At 37.7% G+C, this 15266-nt stretch overlaps 2 long non-coding RNA genes across 2 annotated transcripts; both read right to left on the bottom strand.

Moving 5' to 3' along the window:
- Positions 1–314: 314 nt before the first annotated feature.
- Positions 315–14767, bottom strand: LOC124351096. Its single transcript, XR_006921376.1, has 3 exons — positions 14754–14767; positions 8521–8522; positions 315–485 (listed from the first exon to the last, which is right to left on the bottom strand). It is a non-coding gene; the product is annotated as an uncharacterized LOC124351096 (long non-coding RNA).
- On the bottom strand, positions 551–4050 carry LOC124351095. Its single transcript, XR_006921375.1, has 3 exons — positions 4037–4050; positions 648–721; positions 551–581 (listed from the first exon to the last, which is right to left on the bottom strand). It is a non-coding gene; the product is annotated as an uncharacterized LOC124351095 (long non-coding RNA).
- Positions 14768–15266: the final 499 nt, after the last annotated feature.

Here is a 15266-nt window from a genome sequence, read left to right as displayed (position 1 = left end):
TCATGGTTATTTTTAGCACTTGGTAAAATTTGATTGTGAATAAAGGCAGTAACGCAGATGCATTTTTGGGGGGAGGAGGGGGGTCGGAATAGTTAGAGGGTTCTATAAGAGATAACATGCTGGTAACAGATTATTTTTGTGTATTGGTTGTCTTCCCTATATAATGCTGGTCATTCTTGAAACAACCTCGGCCGCTTTTGACGGTTCCTTGTGCTATCCCATTTCCGTCACTTTTAAACGCATTTTGAAGTATCTCTACTAATTCAGGGGCATGCCAGTAAGGAGGTCCCTACTTGTGATACGTGAACGATGTCGTAACATCCTCTTTCGTCGACTGGTACACATTGTTCGAAATCGGCCCATTTCATCGACACTCTCCCTGTTGAATTCACCTGGATGAGAACGTTGTGCGGTTTGAGATCTCGATGGATCAATCGGTTTTCGTGAATGTATTCCATTCCCTTGGCCAACTGGAGGCAAACGTCCTTTTCCCCGGGCATTTTTTCGCGATTTTTTTTTGTTCCTCGTTTCCTTTGAATTATTGATTCATCGATAATTGGCACAGTTCCAGCACATGATATCTGATTTGACAGAAGAAAAATATTAGAGCATCTTTTCTTTTTATGCTCCTTTAGAATTTTTTTCACCTGAAATCAAGGTCGCTTTCAACGTGATATAGTTTGACGACATTTGGATGGTCAAGTTTTCTCAGAGCCTCTTCCTCTTTCTTGGCTTTACGCTCAAACATTGCATCAAATCGTTTGACTGCAACTTGTTTATTGTTCTATTCCCCTTTGAAAACGAATCCATAAGAACCCACTCCCAATAAAACCTTTTTGTCAAATTTTATCGAAAAAGAACCACTTTTGTGAAGAAAAAAATGTTAAAGTTAAATTGAGTAAAGAAGCCAAATTTCAATCGTCTAGTAAAAATTATTGACGCAGCATTTAAACAAACTTTTTCTTACTCTACTTGTTACTGAAAAATTTAAATATAAAAATGACATTGCAACTCATTTATATTGAACTCTTTCGATGGTGAAGGTATCAAATTCACTTGCCCGTCTACTTTCAATCTTTTTTTTTTATCTAGACGTTAACGACTCTGTAATAAACTTTTCTTATTCAACCAACATTTGACCTAGAACTTTACGTTGAATTGGTTGCCATTTTTCGCTTCTGCCTTTTGCTCGGGTTTGAAAAGTCTTAATAAAGAACATTTCAGAGAGAGGAAACCAACGTTGCAATACTTGTAACGTTTTACGCAGTCGCCTCGTCAAACTTGTTTCTTTATTGGATACTTAAGCCGTAAGATTGGCAATGTTAATGGCAATAAAAAGGGGTTATAATTGGTTATTTTGTTCAATTTAACAGCCTTCATTATTTTTAAGATTTTTTAAATTAGGGGTTGAGAGAACCTAGAATGAAAAACAGGATGTTTCATTCACCGCCATTTCTCTCTCTCTTTTTGTTTTTGATTGCCAACCAAAAAAATTGCAGAGAGAATATATAGTCTACGACGGCGACTAAACTCTCTCTCTCTATCTAGTTCTAGAGCTGCTTTTCTCTTTGGGCTTTGGCTCTGTACTCGCTCTCTCCACTTCCGCCGAAAAGGGCTGTATGTGTGTACATATACATATATATCAATTAATTATATATCAATCTGGAATGTAATCTAGAATGACGAACAACGGGGACGCAGAACTCAAGATGGAGCAGATACAGTCGCCGGCCCAGCGCAGAGCTTTGGAAGCAGCAGTTATCACGCCGGCGGGCCGTGCACGGAATTTTGTGTATGTATATGTGACATCTCTCTGACATCTTTTGTCAGTTTGTGTTTCATCTCTCTTATATTTCTATGGTGAAGCAAGAACCAGTGGGAATTACCTCATATTACACCGTACACAGGTGCTATTCCTATTTCCTTTCCCTTGGTATCATCCCGAAGAACCAAGTCTGCCACCCGGTGTAGACCTTCGTCGACCGGCACATCGTCCGGCACGTAGTCTGGCATGTAGTCCGGCATGTAGTCCGGTACGTAGTCTGGCACGTAGTCCGGCAAGTAGTCCGGCACGTAGTCCGGCACGTCGTCCGGCACGTCTTTATCGGGCTGATCGTTCATCACATTTGTTGCCTCCTTTGGTGCCACGCTCCCCAGCAAACCAATAAAGCTAGTATTGGTTGTTACCTGTATAGAGTAAAAATTAGGGAACAAGAAAGCGTAAGGACTATTTTAATCTCGATTCCAAAGGAAAATTGATACTACTTTCGCCAAACAGTGACTTGGCATATTTTAGTTGGTACGTACCCAACAAGATACTACCATACCATTACAATTCAATTCAACGAAAACTGAGTGGAAAGCACACAAGTGACGTTGGAAGCTGAGCTTAATGCATTTTGCCGTACGAAATTGTGATATCTGGAAAACTTTAACGGTATTAATAGTTTTCTTATTTTTTTTTGCATTTCATTCGTTGTGTAGAAAGATTAAATCCTGACAACTATATTTTACTATGGTAACAAAAAATATAACGTTGGCGAAGAGTATTTGTAATAGTGAAATTCAGTAATGCACATATGCTCGCTATAATATCCACGATAAAACAAGAATTCCGAATGCCACGTGCAATTTTGTTTTGTGTTTGTTTAGGGATTGAGCTATTGAGTCCTAGTGACGGTAGTCCTGGGGGATGTTGAGGAGGGAGAGATTGCGTTCCATTTCTGACCTCGCTTCAGTGTAGTGTAGTGTTAACAGTGGACGAGTACTTGTTTTGCGTCATCTCCCGCCCAGAATTGATTAATCTGCACCGATTTTAGATTTCAAGTTCATCTGTCAATTTATTTCCAGATCAAAAATGTTTCTGCGAAAATGGTTCACTGGGGTGATAAGAATGATGGGTAAGAATTGTTCCATGCTTGGTTTATTTATGGAAATATTTATGTTTATTTTTTATAGGCTTATGGAAGAAGTCTGGGAAACTGGAATTACAGCTTGGAATAAGAATAGCTTGAAAAAAATTCTTTCCTCAATTCTGCAAAATGACTACAGATATAGGAGCAAATGGAATAGGATCAATAAACGGAGATAGATTGTATGAATCTATGAATCATCATGCATTGAATTCGGGTCACCTTGAATTTCCTATGATGGGATGGCCGTATTATGTAAGAAATTCTACAGGAGACCTTGCATTTAATGATTTATATACACCAAAAACAGCAAATTATGCCACGGAAGAAGTTGCAGGTATATCTTTTGTAGGACTTAACTACCCTACCATGAAAGAAGTATTTTTACACTTTCCTAGTCACCGTTACTGCGTCAGTTACAATGGCGAAAGCGTCCAGTACACTTATTAAAGTTATCCATGAACTAACCGAAGCCGCGTACAAAATGAATAGTAGTCCTTCAACTTGTTCATTCTCATACCTTTAAACTAAGAAAATTTGTTATTTATTTTTGTAGCTATTATTGGTGAACCCCTCGGAAGAAGATAACATTCTATTGTGGCAACCAATAAAACACAAGCCAAATAAGTACTCGTTGGCAAACGAGAATCTGAACTTGAAAGACAGGCTATAGTCATCTGAAGATGTATAATTAAAATTCTTTTGAAATTAATTTATCGTAACATCTTTTCATTGATTTTTTTCATAACTTTATTTCTAATCGGATCTTTAATCGGATCTTCAATCGGATCAAAATTTTAATTTAAACATTTTCTTGTTTTTGTTTAAACTCAGACTATGTATCAAAAAGATTCTACTCTAAGAGCAAAGTGTGTGCATTTCCAAAAACTCATTGATCTTTGATGGCACGGAGGATGAGAAGAAGGAGAGACAACACTCCTCAAGCAACAGCAGAATGAATTGTGCGCAAACGTAATTTATGGGGGGTACTAAAATATGCCAGATTGCGGGAATGATACGTGGTGCCGGGAGTTGCCAGTTTTAAAAACACTGCCTTGCTTTAAAGTGTTGTGAAAATTCTTCTTCCATGGTGGCAGACTTTCTTGTCGTCTGCCCAACGTGACTCCTTTGGCGTATCAAGTATTGAAGCCCCTTGGATTTCGTCGGCTCAGACTAAATTTTCACTCGATGATTTGGATCCCTCTATCAAATGCCATCTGGTACCGTTTGTAGCACGATCTGACGTCAGTGTAAAGTGTGAAGTGTTTACAAAAAGAAAGTGATCAGTGACAGTAAATTATTTACCTTTTTCAGTGAATAACTTGGGATGTGAATGAGGATTAATTTGATGATGAAAACTTTGATGGTGTTGCGAATGAAAATGGCGAAAGAGAAAATGATGAAATTGGCAGGGAAAAGTAAATGCAATGCAATATCCCATCTGTTGATGTAATTGATTGTATAAAAATCATTTTTGTAATTTTGAACTGAGTTTCTAAATATAAAATAAATAGTTTCAATACATTTGCATATGATTCAGCACATTTATTTCATTCTCATTTTTTGGGACCTTTTTCGATTAGAGAAGTCAAACGATCAAAAGTTTCAGTTTTTTTTTACTTTGCTTCGAGCAATATCTTTAAAACATCAACTCTTTCTTTTTCAATGCTAATTAATTGTTTATTCCAATTAGAAGAGTTGGTGCTGCTGGTAGCCCTTTTCTTAGGACCTCCATCACCCACTTCCGCAACGTGTTTCAATTTGATTGCTGGGCAAGCAAGCAAAGATAAGGTCCATCTATTAGTCCATTTCCATTGAAGACTAGATTTCGCGCCAGGCCGATTCTTCTTTTCACCAAGCCTTTTTTGTTTTCTCCGTTTTCATAAAAAAAATTTCCCCGCCTTATTAAACATTTTTTTATATTCATATTTTTGGGAAGATTTTGAACAATGGGATAGCGTGCTGCGTCTTTTTCTGGTTCGCTTCTGGCGTCCTGCCTCGTCTGCTAGATTACATGTAAAACTTTGTTTGCATCTCACTTTTTCTGGTGATCCTTTGTGAGGATACTTGTATATTTTGTGGTATGACACGCCCCATTGATAAAGTGAAACAAGCAGAAGACAACTGTCAAAACAACATGTCATGACAACCGACTTCAAAACAGAAGTCCCTTGACTATGTTTTTCTATCAACTGGCCACTCTTTTATTTTCAAATTTTTTCGGATTTTTTTTGTAGGATACTGTATCTCAGGTAGATTTTGCCAAGTAGTCAAAAACGATCGCTACCAGTTGACAGATGACTGACGAAAATGACCCTGTTGCTAAAAAACCAAATTGCTAAAATCTTTTCTCTTGCCCAGCTCAACTGGTTCCGTGAGGTGCACAGTACAGACAACAGTAACGACTTTTCTTTTTATTTCGGTTTGCATCAATTTTCATTTGGAGTCGGGCCACGTTTGGCCGGGTTGAAACAATTTCAGGAAATTTGCTGTTTTTGCCTTAGTTGTCTCTTACAAAACGCTGACCAGTGAAACACAGTTGTTTAAACTATTTTATTTCTTTTTATTCTGTTTTTTTTAGTACATTTCATCTTGACCTGATAATTATGTTGTCAACAAAACTACGATGATAGATTCGCAGGGTAAATTCTAAAGGGCTCGGTAATTTATATTAATTAGGTTTGAGGTTTCTGGGGATGACACTCGGTGAACATGAAGCGGAACAAGAGGGGAATGTATACCCCCCCCCCCCAAAAAAAAGAGGCTTTAAAATTTTTTTATTGGATTCCTAAACGAAATTTACATCTCTAATTCTGTTTTTGTGTTTCGAAGATTTGCTGATCTTGACTTGTGTTGCGATTAGTTTGGCAATTCGAGTCAATTGCATTAGATATTGAAAGGCGGTAAGTCACGGGAGACTTTTTTTTTACTCCAATTTGTTATTTGAACGACGTGAAATCACTAATGACCGAACGTCCTATAAACATGCCATTGATGTAAATGCTTGGGAATTTTTTGGATAATTTTTATTAAGTTCACTAAATTTGTTTACAGTTTTATTGAAATGTATAGGACGTGTTTTAATATTAGGGAAAAGTTTACTACTAGCAGACGCTGGGAGAATTCCGAGTTTTCCGTGACTTACTTATAGCGACCATGTCACATGATTGTTAACCAAGCGGCGTAACCAGGTACAGTACCTGGTGTCAAGTATTTATATGATGATTTTTTATATGATTTCGATATATTATTGATTCTCATATGATGATTTTGATTATGTATGATGATTCCCGCTTTTCTTCTAATTTGATCAATTGTGCAGATTTATAAAACAATTAAAGGTATTATGTCGGTCACATTTGTCTATTGTTGTAACACGGCTGATTAAACCTCCTGAAAGAGAAGAAGAATAAAAGGGAACAAAGGTTTATTTCATCTTTTTTTTAAATAACCCTGTGGATGAAAGAAAAAAAGGCAATAGAAAAAGATGACGGAAGAAAGAAGAAGAAAAGAGGAGAAAAAAGGAGAGTGTGAAAAAAACGTAAGAACGTAAAAAAAAAACGTTAAAAACCGAAAAATAACGTGAAAAAAAGGAGAACGTGAAAAAAAGGAGAACGAGAACGATAAAAGGAGAACGAAAGAAGGAGAACGAGAAAAAAAGGAATACGTTGTGGCTCATTGTGAAGGTATGCTTTTGCCAGCTACAGCACACGCGTTGGCCAGCGGGTAAATAGAATAAAGTATCCCAGGTAGCACACAGAGCTGTTACAGATTCCTGTAACTGATCTGTTTCACATACTTGTGAAACAGATCCGTATCAGGCTTGTTACATCTCTGTTTTACATGAAATTTGTCTGGAATTGCTCTGTTTTACAGGATTTGGTAAAAGTTTGTTTCACAGATCTGGAACAGATCTGTTATCTTTCTGTAATACATAAATCTGGTTTTTAACTGCACTACAGACCTGTCACAGATCTGTTTTTTACTTGAGAAAATTGTTTCTGATTTAGCTCTGTTTCCCATGTTTGTCACTTGTCTGTTGACTGTGAAATATAGATCATTATGAAATATATCTATTAATATATATCGATTGATGGTGTAGTGGCTAGTGTACCGGCTTGTGAACTCAGAGGTTGATGGTTCCGTACCAGAGGGAGGCAAATCTTTTTTTTCTTGAAAATCTGTTTTTGGTCTGTAAATGGTGATCCCGTTTTACGGATCTGTCACAGACCTGTATGACAGTCTGTAAAAGTGTTTCACTCCAAACAATTTACAGACTCTCAAAAACAGATCTGTAACAGACCTGAAACAGAGTCTGTGTGCTACCTGGGTGAGTTTAGTTCAGTAGGCCTACTCGAACAACAACAATAGTTGTTTATCCACCGGACGGAGAAGTATCACCTAAATAGGTATAATAAAGACTTGTAATTAGTGTGGGGCCAATCTTGGTCTTGTTACTATCGGAAGAGACCAGTGGTAGTCATATGTAGCAATCAGTTTCGTGAGAGAGACATGTCAGACTGTTCGTTGAATGTACAAGTGTAAAACTGTGAAATATAGATCATTATTAAATATATCTATTACCAAATATCGAATTACGGTGTAGTGGTTAACGTACTGACCTGTGATCCCAGAGGTTGATGGTTCGGTACCAGGGGGACGCAAATCTTTTTTTTCTTCAAAATCTGTTTTTGGTCTGTAAATGGTGATCCCGTTTTACGGATCTGTCACAGACCTGTATGACAGTCTGTAAAAGTGTAACACTACAAACAATTTACAGACTCTCAAAAACAGATCTGTAACAGACCTGAAACAGAGTCTGTGTGCTACCTGGGATAGCCAAAGAAATGGCTGTGTGATGTGCTCTTACTTTGGAGGTATTCAATTACTGACGACAAAGACGTAATAAATTAAACGAAAAAAGAAATATCGTAGATACTGGTGAGTCTAGATAGCGTGAAATCATGAACATGGTACACAATAAAACTAGTCATTAATCACCCTTCCTTGGGAACACAAAATGTTCTTACAGCATTAAAGACAATTTTACGAAAAGCAAAATGGTTCTGGCAAATAAAATTGTACTTACATAAAATGCTTTAGCACTACCGACAATTTTTAAAAAAAGTAATGGTTATGGGAAATAAGCTGTAAGTACAAAACTGGAATTTAAATTAAATTATTCAATCGAAGTCATATTCGCCGCATACCATTCTATTTTTCTTTCCGTTATGGACCAACAAAAGACAGCAAGTATGCAAGTTTCCTTAAAATATTTGAATTTACCGGCTGGTCAACGCTCACACAGTCCATTACAAATGCTAGGGCTGTTTTAAATGCCAAGCATGAAACATAGAACACATTGAAGTAGAATGCTGACCTGGTGAGCGATTCCATTACAAAATCATACGCATCAATTTGACTAGTGATCCAAAGGCTGTTACTGCGGTACCAAGTGCCATTACATTTACTGGCAAATTTTAATTATCCACCTGAAGAAAATAGAAGAGTTTGAAGCAGAATTTTATAGTAAAATACAACTATGATGCAGTTTAAAGGATTCTAATGCAACAGAATTCTTTTCTGACCACTAGTTATCGAGATCCACTTCTCATTTTCTAATCTTCCTTCTTGCATTTCTTTAGTACTAACAGAGTTAGACAAAGCTTTTTATTCAGAAGCGATTAGTTGGTCTTCCAGCTTTCCTCTTAGGACTTGGAGACCAGTTCCCTTAGAACTTTAAAATATGAGGTGAAAATTGAGACAAGACTGAGTATGAATATAGTTTTTTTTATATACAGTACCCACCAAACTATTAGGTACACCCCCCTATTTTCAATGCATTCTTATGGCACTACGTGTCCTAGAAAAAATGCAATAACTCTTGAACCGCTTGGGCTAGATTTTTTTCCTTTTGGCCCTGAGTAGATCTAATGATGATCTACATTTTTTCTACACATGAAGTTGTCGTAGGATTAACCCCCACGGCGCTACGGTATCGTTCAGTTTATTAGGTACACCCGTTTTCCCCCCATATGCGCCGTGTTAAATACGGCGTTTTCCAAAATTTACAAAAAATACTAAAAATCAAGCTAAAATCTTTTTCTTTGTGCCAAAAGATGCAGAATTCTTCACTCTATACGAATATAAAGAATAATTTACAATCAAACCAACTCAGAGAACCCTCCCCTATACCTCAAAGTTTTCCACTTCAAAATTTGGCGAAATTGGGCGCCCTCTGCTGGCGAAAGTGCAAGTTTGTTGAAAAAAGTACAAATTTTGAAGTGGAAAACTTTGAGGTATAGGGGAGGGTTCTCTGAGTTGGTTTGATTGTAAATTATTCTTTATATTCGTATAGAGTGAAGAATTCTGCATCTTTTGGCACAAAGAAAAAGATTTTAGCTTGATTTTTAGTATTTTTTGTAAATTTTGGAAAACGCCGTATTTAACACGGCGCATATGGGGGGGAAAACGGGTGTACCTAATAAACTGAACGATACCGTAGCGCCGTGGGGGTTAATCCTACGACAATTTCATGTGTAGAAAAAATGTAGATCATCATTAGATCTACTCAGGGCCAAAAGGAAAAAAATCTAGCCCAAGCGGTTCAAGAGTTATTGCATTTTTTCTAGGACACGTAGTGCCATAAGAATGCATTGAAAATAGGGGGGTGTACCTAATAGTTTGGTGGGTACTGTATACTTGAAGATAAACATCGCGAGTATGGTCCTTGTCCATTTGACAATGCTCACAATTATGGGAATTGTTTTCTTCTGTAATAGTATCGGGTGAAATTTGTTAGTATTGAGGCCAAAGAGGACAACAAATAAGAACACTTTAAGCAACTAACCAGTTCTACTGTTGGATGCAATTTCTCTCGTGTTGTATTAGGTTGATGTGAACGCTGATTATGTGACTTGGATATGGGTCCACAAGTTTGATCTTCTTGTTCTCTACTGGCACCATTGCATCACCTAGATCAGGGCTCAAGTATATCTTTATTGTCTAATTGACCCTTCTAGCTGCATTGGATTTTCAAAGTTTTCTCAATTTACCTTGTTTTTTCTCCTCTTGCTTTTTTTGCCTCTTCTTCATTTTCTGGATTCGGTTTTCTACTCTTGCGGTAGTGGGTCTATTTTGAGAAAAAAACAAAATATGCACATGACACTCCAGTAAAATAAGATGAAGCAATCACTTATTTACATTAAAAAATTATGAGCTAACTCAGGCGTGGGTCCCTCTCTCAATGAGCTAAAATCATAAAGTTTAAAAGTGGTAGCCATCAATGTCGAATTAGGTGAGAAAATCGTATTTTCATAACTAACGAGGAATTCATCAATAGAAAAAGGTTACTATCGTAGTATTTGAAGTAGGGATTGCGACCTTTAAAAGTTTTTTTTGTCTGAATTATCGAATGAAGTAGCGGGTGTACCTAAAACGCGAAAGCGAAACGCGAAACGCGAAACACCTAAAACGCGAAACCCTTCTGCGAAACGGTCCCAAATTTTAGGACAGTTTCATGGGTCCAACCCGCCGGGGGGAATCCTAAAGTGCGAAACCTTTAAGAAACCAAAATTTTTGCATTATTATGTTAAATATTGCTAGACTTTTTTTTACATTTAAAGAAAATTGAAGAATTCTGCCTTTAGTCAGTAAAATAAACTAGTGTAAATTTAACCTCGTGTATGTCTTTTTCAAAATTCAACCCACTCTCAGTTTGAAAACCGACAAGGTCCGATTAAAACAAATAATTCGTAGATGTTTAATGTGCCATGTGATATTTTTATTAAAATACAAAAAATGCTACATCCTTTTCAGTTTTAGACGGAAGATTCTGTTCATATATATCATGTCCAAACTCCAAACATAGCAAATCATCGATGGGATATTGATAATTTGCACTACTTTGTTTAGTCTAGGTAACAATTTATTTGTGACAAATAATATTGGTCAATTGCCGGCAAGGAAATAGTTACAAAGTAAGATGGTATAACGATGAGTTGACATAAAAATCATTTTGTTCATAATGATAGTGGAAAAATTATAATGCGTCCGGTTTCATGTTGATTGACAATTTTAATGAACCTACAACTTTCCGTGGTGAAATTCTGTGCCATTTCTAATGAGTCAGGAAACTAAAGCGGGCCTTTTGTGAAATCCCTAAAAACGGAAACAAAAAATGACGTTCCATTTAAGATTATACAGTTAAATATATAAAAGAAGTGGAATGAAAAGACTTGCTTTTTTCTTTTAATGTGTTTGATATCAACTCACATTCCATCATAAGGTATATCATGAAGACAAAACGTTCATCAACAATGTGAACATCCTCTTGCTTGTTATAGTTCCAATGGCACTAGTGATAAACTGATAACCAAGTGCAAATCTTGCATTCACAGAGATGACTAGTTGATCTTCGAATGGGAAATTGAAAATTCGGCATTCCCACGATCGTCTCTCGCCTAAAGCATAAGAAAGGGAATGGTAAGACAAAGTGTTGAAGAGTTATGTTCAACTTACAATAAAAGGGAAGGGTAAGATGAAGTGGGTGGGTGGGTTTTTAACTCAAAAAAATGGACTGTCCAGTATCTCACGTTTGAGCTCAATATTAGTTGTGTTGTCACAGTCGAAAGAAGAAGTAGTCTACATTTTTGGAGAGTTCATTATTAGTTGTGTCGTCACGGTCGAAAGAAGAAGTAGCCTACATCATTTGAATGTTAAGTGTTGAATAAAAATGACTGGAACGGGAACTAAAATTTTGAAGCCAGAATTTTGCGAGGTGAGCGAAGATATTTTTGCAGATGCAAGCCTTATTTCCTTCGATGCGTGTTTTCAACCGAAAGGAGGATTTAAGTACGTTTTCGAATGGAAGGACGGAACAGACAACAAAAAAGGTAATGAATACGATATTGTCGTCTTCTTTTTGTAAAAACGCGAATATTGATAAGTTTTGTTATTAAATTAGAAAATTGGAGAGCTGATGGTTATCGATGGCGTCAGGGAGGGTCTTTTAAATATTTAATGCCAGGACCGGGTCATTCAATCGGAATCAAAAAATACTTTCAGTCGATTAAAGGGAAGGATAAAGACGGGAACGACTTATGTTCCAATTAATTCACCTGCATAACTTTTCAACATCCTTCGTTGCCGAAAGTTTTAATTTATTACAAGGGCGACGAAAACATTTCATCTAAACTACCCCATGGAAACGCAAAATTAGCTGAGAAGAAACAAAGACCTTTCGTCCCAACAATGCCGTCATTATTACGTGAAATGGAGGAGAAAAACGTGGGAAACCCTTCAAAAATCTATCGGAAGATAATTGACAATATGCCTCGTGACATAAGAATTCAAGCTGCCCAAGGCCCTCGGGACTTAAAACAAGTGCAAAATGCAATGCAAAATGCTAAACAGAAACTGCGGTTGACGAAGACTCCTTTTATAATGTTAATGTAAGGGCGTTTGATGGAAACTTTGTAAAAATAATTGTTACATTTCCTGAACTTATTATAATCGGTTGGGACGACAACTTAGCAGAAGTTTTCAATAACCTACTTGGAATAGCGGAACCTGTAGGGTTTTTTTTACGATACGACATTTAAACTTGGAGACTACTATGTTTCAATTCTGTCATTTGAAGACCCCGAATTCGTAAACAAACCTACTATTCCGCTATTCTACATGATCCACGAAAGGAAAACTTTCGAGACTCACGACACCTTTTGGAGGGAAGTACGAAAAATGTTTCCGAGACTATTAAAGACTAAAAACGTCTTCATCGTAACCGATGAAGAGGCGGCCATTGTTGCGGCAATGTCACTTAACCTACCCAATGTGGACATTTATCGCTGCTGGAACCATGTATTACAAAACGCTAAGCTTCAACTAAAAAAAATCGGCGTGAGTAGCAAAAGCGAAGTCGGAAAATATCTCCAAAACATCAGAGAGCTGCTTTCTCAGCCCGATATTAAACATTACAATGATCTTCTTCTGAAGATGTTGACTTCATGGAAAAACGTACGCATACTTTATTCCCTTTGACATTTTCTAAAATCCTAATAGCATTATTTTAATTCTAGGAGTTCGGAATTTATTTTCGAAAGTTTGTCCATAAAGATGTCTGCCGTCTTGGACTATGGATTATTCAAAAACACGGACTTACGAGTGCCACAAACAACAGAGATAAATCAATCAATGCATTTCTAAAGCGCTTTGTTGACTGGAAAGAATCACCCGCCGATGCAATGATTTTAGCTCTTTCAGAAATTTCAGTAACATTTTTTGCTGAAATTTTGAGAGGCCGGTACGGCCGTGGGAATTTTAATTTGCAGCCCAACTTGGCACACCTGTATGACCTAAACAAGGATTGCCCATTACTTCCCGAAGAAGATATTTTTAATTGTCTGAAAGACTCTGTTAAAAAGGCCACTGAATCGGTAATTTATCATTATACCTACAAAGTTTCCAACAAATAAATCTGAATTTCGATTTTTTAAGGGAGCTGACGATGCCACGGCAAATAAATTGGCCGACGGGAATGAATACAGCATGGCAAGCGCGTACGAACGAGCCTTACGAATTATTGACAAGAAATATGTTGAAATTAATTTCAACAAAATAGGATCGTTTAATGTTACTGGTTCAACAGCAACACGCGATGTGAAAATATTCTCCAATCCATCATGTTCCTGCCCTGAAACAACTACATGTTACCATATCATGGCAGCACGTCTTACGTGTGGCCTCGCTAATACTCCAATTAGAAAAAGGCCAAATGTAACCCGGCTACGCAAAAATGCAAAAAAAAGCCCGATAAAACATCCGGAAGGAAGAGGCCCAGGCCGAATGATGTTACCAACATTTGGGACGATTTAAATGGAGACAGAATTGGATCAGATGGGTATGATTCTGCTAATGGATACGACACACGGAAAAAATCTCCCCCAAGAAAGAAACCAAAATCGATGTCTAAATCCCAAAAAGAAAACAAATCAATTAAAGTACCTGTGAATGATGGACTGAAGTTTTCGGATTCAAATGGAGATTCAAGAGGAGTAACCAACAACGACGTCCAATTCAGGCCACCCAAAAACTCTCCGTTTAAGTCACCGATAAAACAGGACATCAAGTCGTCAGCAAAATCACAGGACTACAAATTGCCCGACTGGAGTTCAGCATCAAAATCGCCGGACTGGAAGTCACCGTCAAAATCACCGGACAAGTCACCATTCAAATCGCCGAAACGCAAGTCAACATTAAAATCAATGGACTTGAAATCGCCATCAATATCGCCGGACAAGTCGCCACCCTCGAAATTGCCGGATAATTCACCGTCAATGTCGCCGACCTCGAAATCTTTGTACTGGAAGTCGCCATAAAAATCGCCAGCCTCGAAATTGCCGGACAAATCGCCATCAATTTCATTGGCCTCAAACTCGCCGGACAGGTCGCCATCAATATCGCCGGCTTCGAAATCACCGGACAAGTCGCCATCAATATCGCTGGGAAAGTGACCAGCCTCGATATCTTCGTATTGGAAGTCACCATCAAAATCGCCAGACAAAAGGCCATCAAAATCGCCGGACTGTATTACCCCGACAGCAATCGTACTGCCAGTAAACTCGGTCACTACGTCACAGAAGAGGTCGCCGAATGATATCCAGCATCTGAAAACAGTAATTATTTCAATTGATCGATGGAATCAGTAAAATTTATCATTGGTTAATTTTCTTTGTATATCTTTTTCCATGTTCAGACTCCGGTCCGTCCATATCACACGCGGGGCTCACAGAGAACCAACCGAACATTAATCCTGTCGAAAGCCGAATTAGACGACATAACCATCGAGGGGCATTGGCTGGAATCAGACCACATCAATGCAGCCATTAATTTGATAAAACGACAATTCCCATCCATTGGCGGATTGTACGATTAAACTCTTGGATAGGATCTGGATTTCCCGCCTGTCCATGGCGATAAATGGATACAAATAATCCATGATGGAAAAGGCCATTGGGTTGTTGCGACCAAATCTAAAGAAATAGATTGCGTTTTAATTTATGACAGCCTTGGGGGATCTTCATCCGAAGTAGAAGAACAGGTTATAGGCTGCATTTCATCTCTACTGCAGACTAGCCAAAAAAGTTTTTCTTACCAAAGTGTTGGATGCCAGAAGCAACTACCAAATGACTGCGGCTTACATGCCATCGCCAACGCATTTTCATTGGCATCAGGGCAAGATCCATCGAACTGCATTTACAGCAGAAAGGCCATGAGATATCACCTTAAAAGTTGCCTGACTTCCAAATTGATCACTCCGTTCCCTCGATCAAATTCAAACAAGGACAATTTAGT

The sequence above is a fragment of the Daphnia pulicaria genome, chromosome 7 (assembly GCF_021234035.1).
Source record: "Daphnia pulicaria isolate SC F1-1A chromosome 7, SC_F0-13Bv2, whole genome shotgun sequence".
Taxonomy (NCBI): domain Eukaryota; kingdom Metazoa; phylum Arthropoda; class Branchiopoda; order Diplostraca; family Daphniidae; genus Daphnia; species Daphnia pulicaria.
Note: the sequence above shows the minus strand (reverse complement) of the source record. Positions and strands in the feature narration are given on the sequence as shown.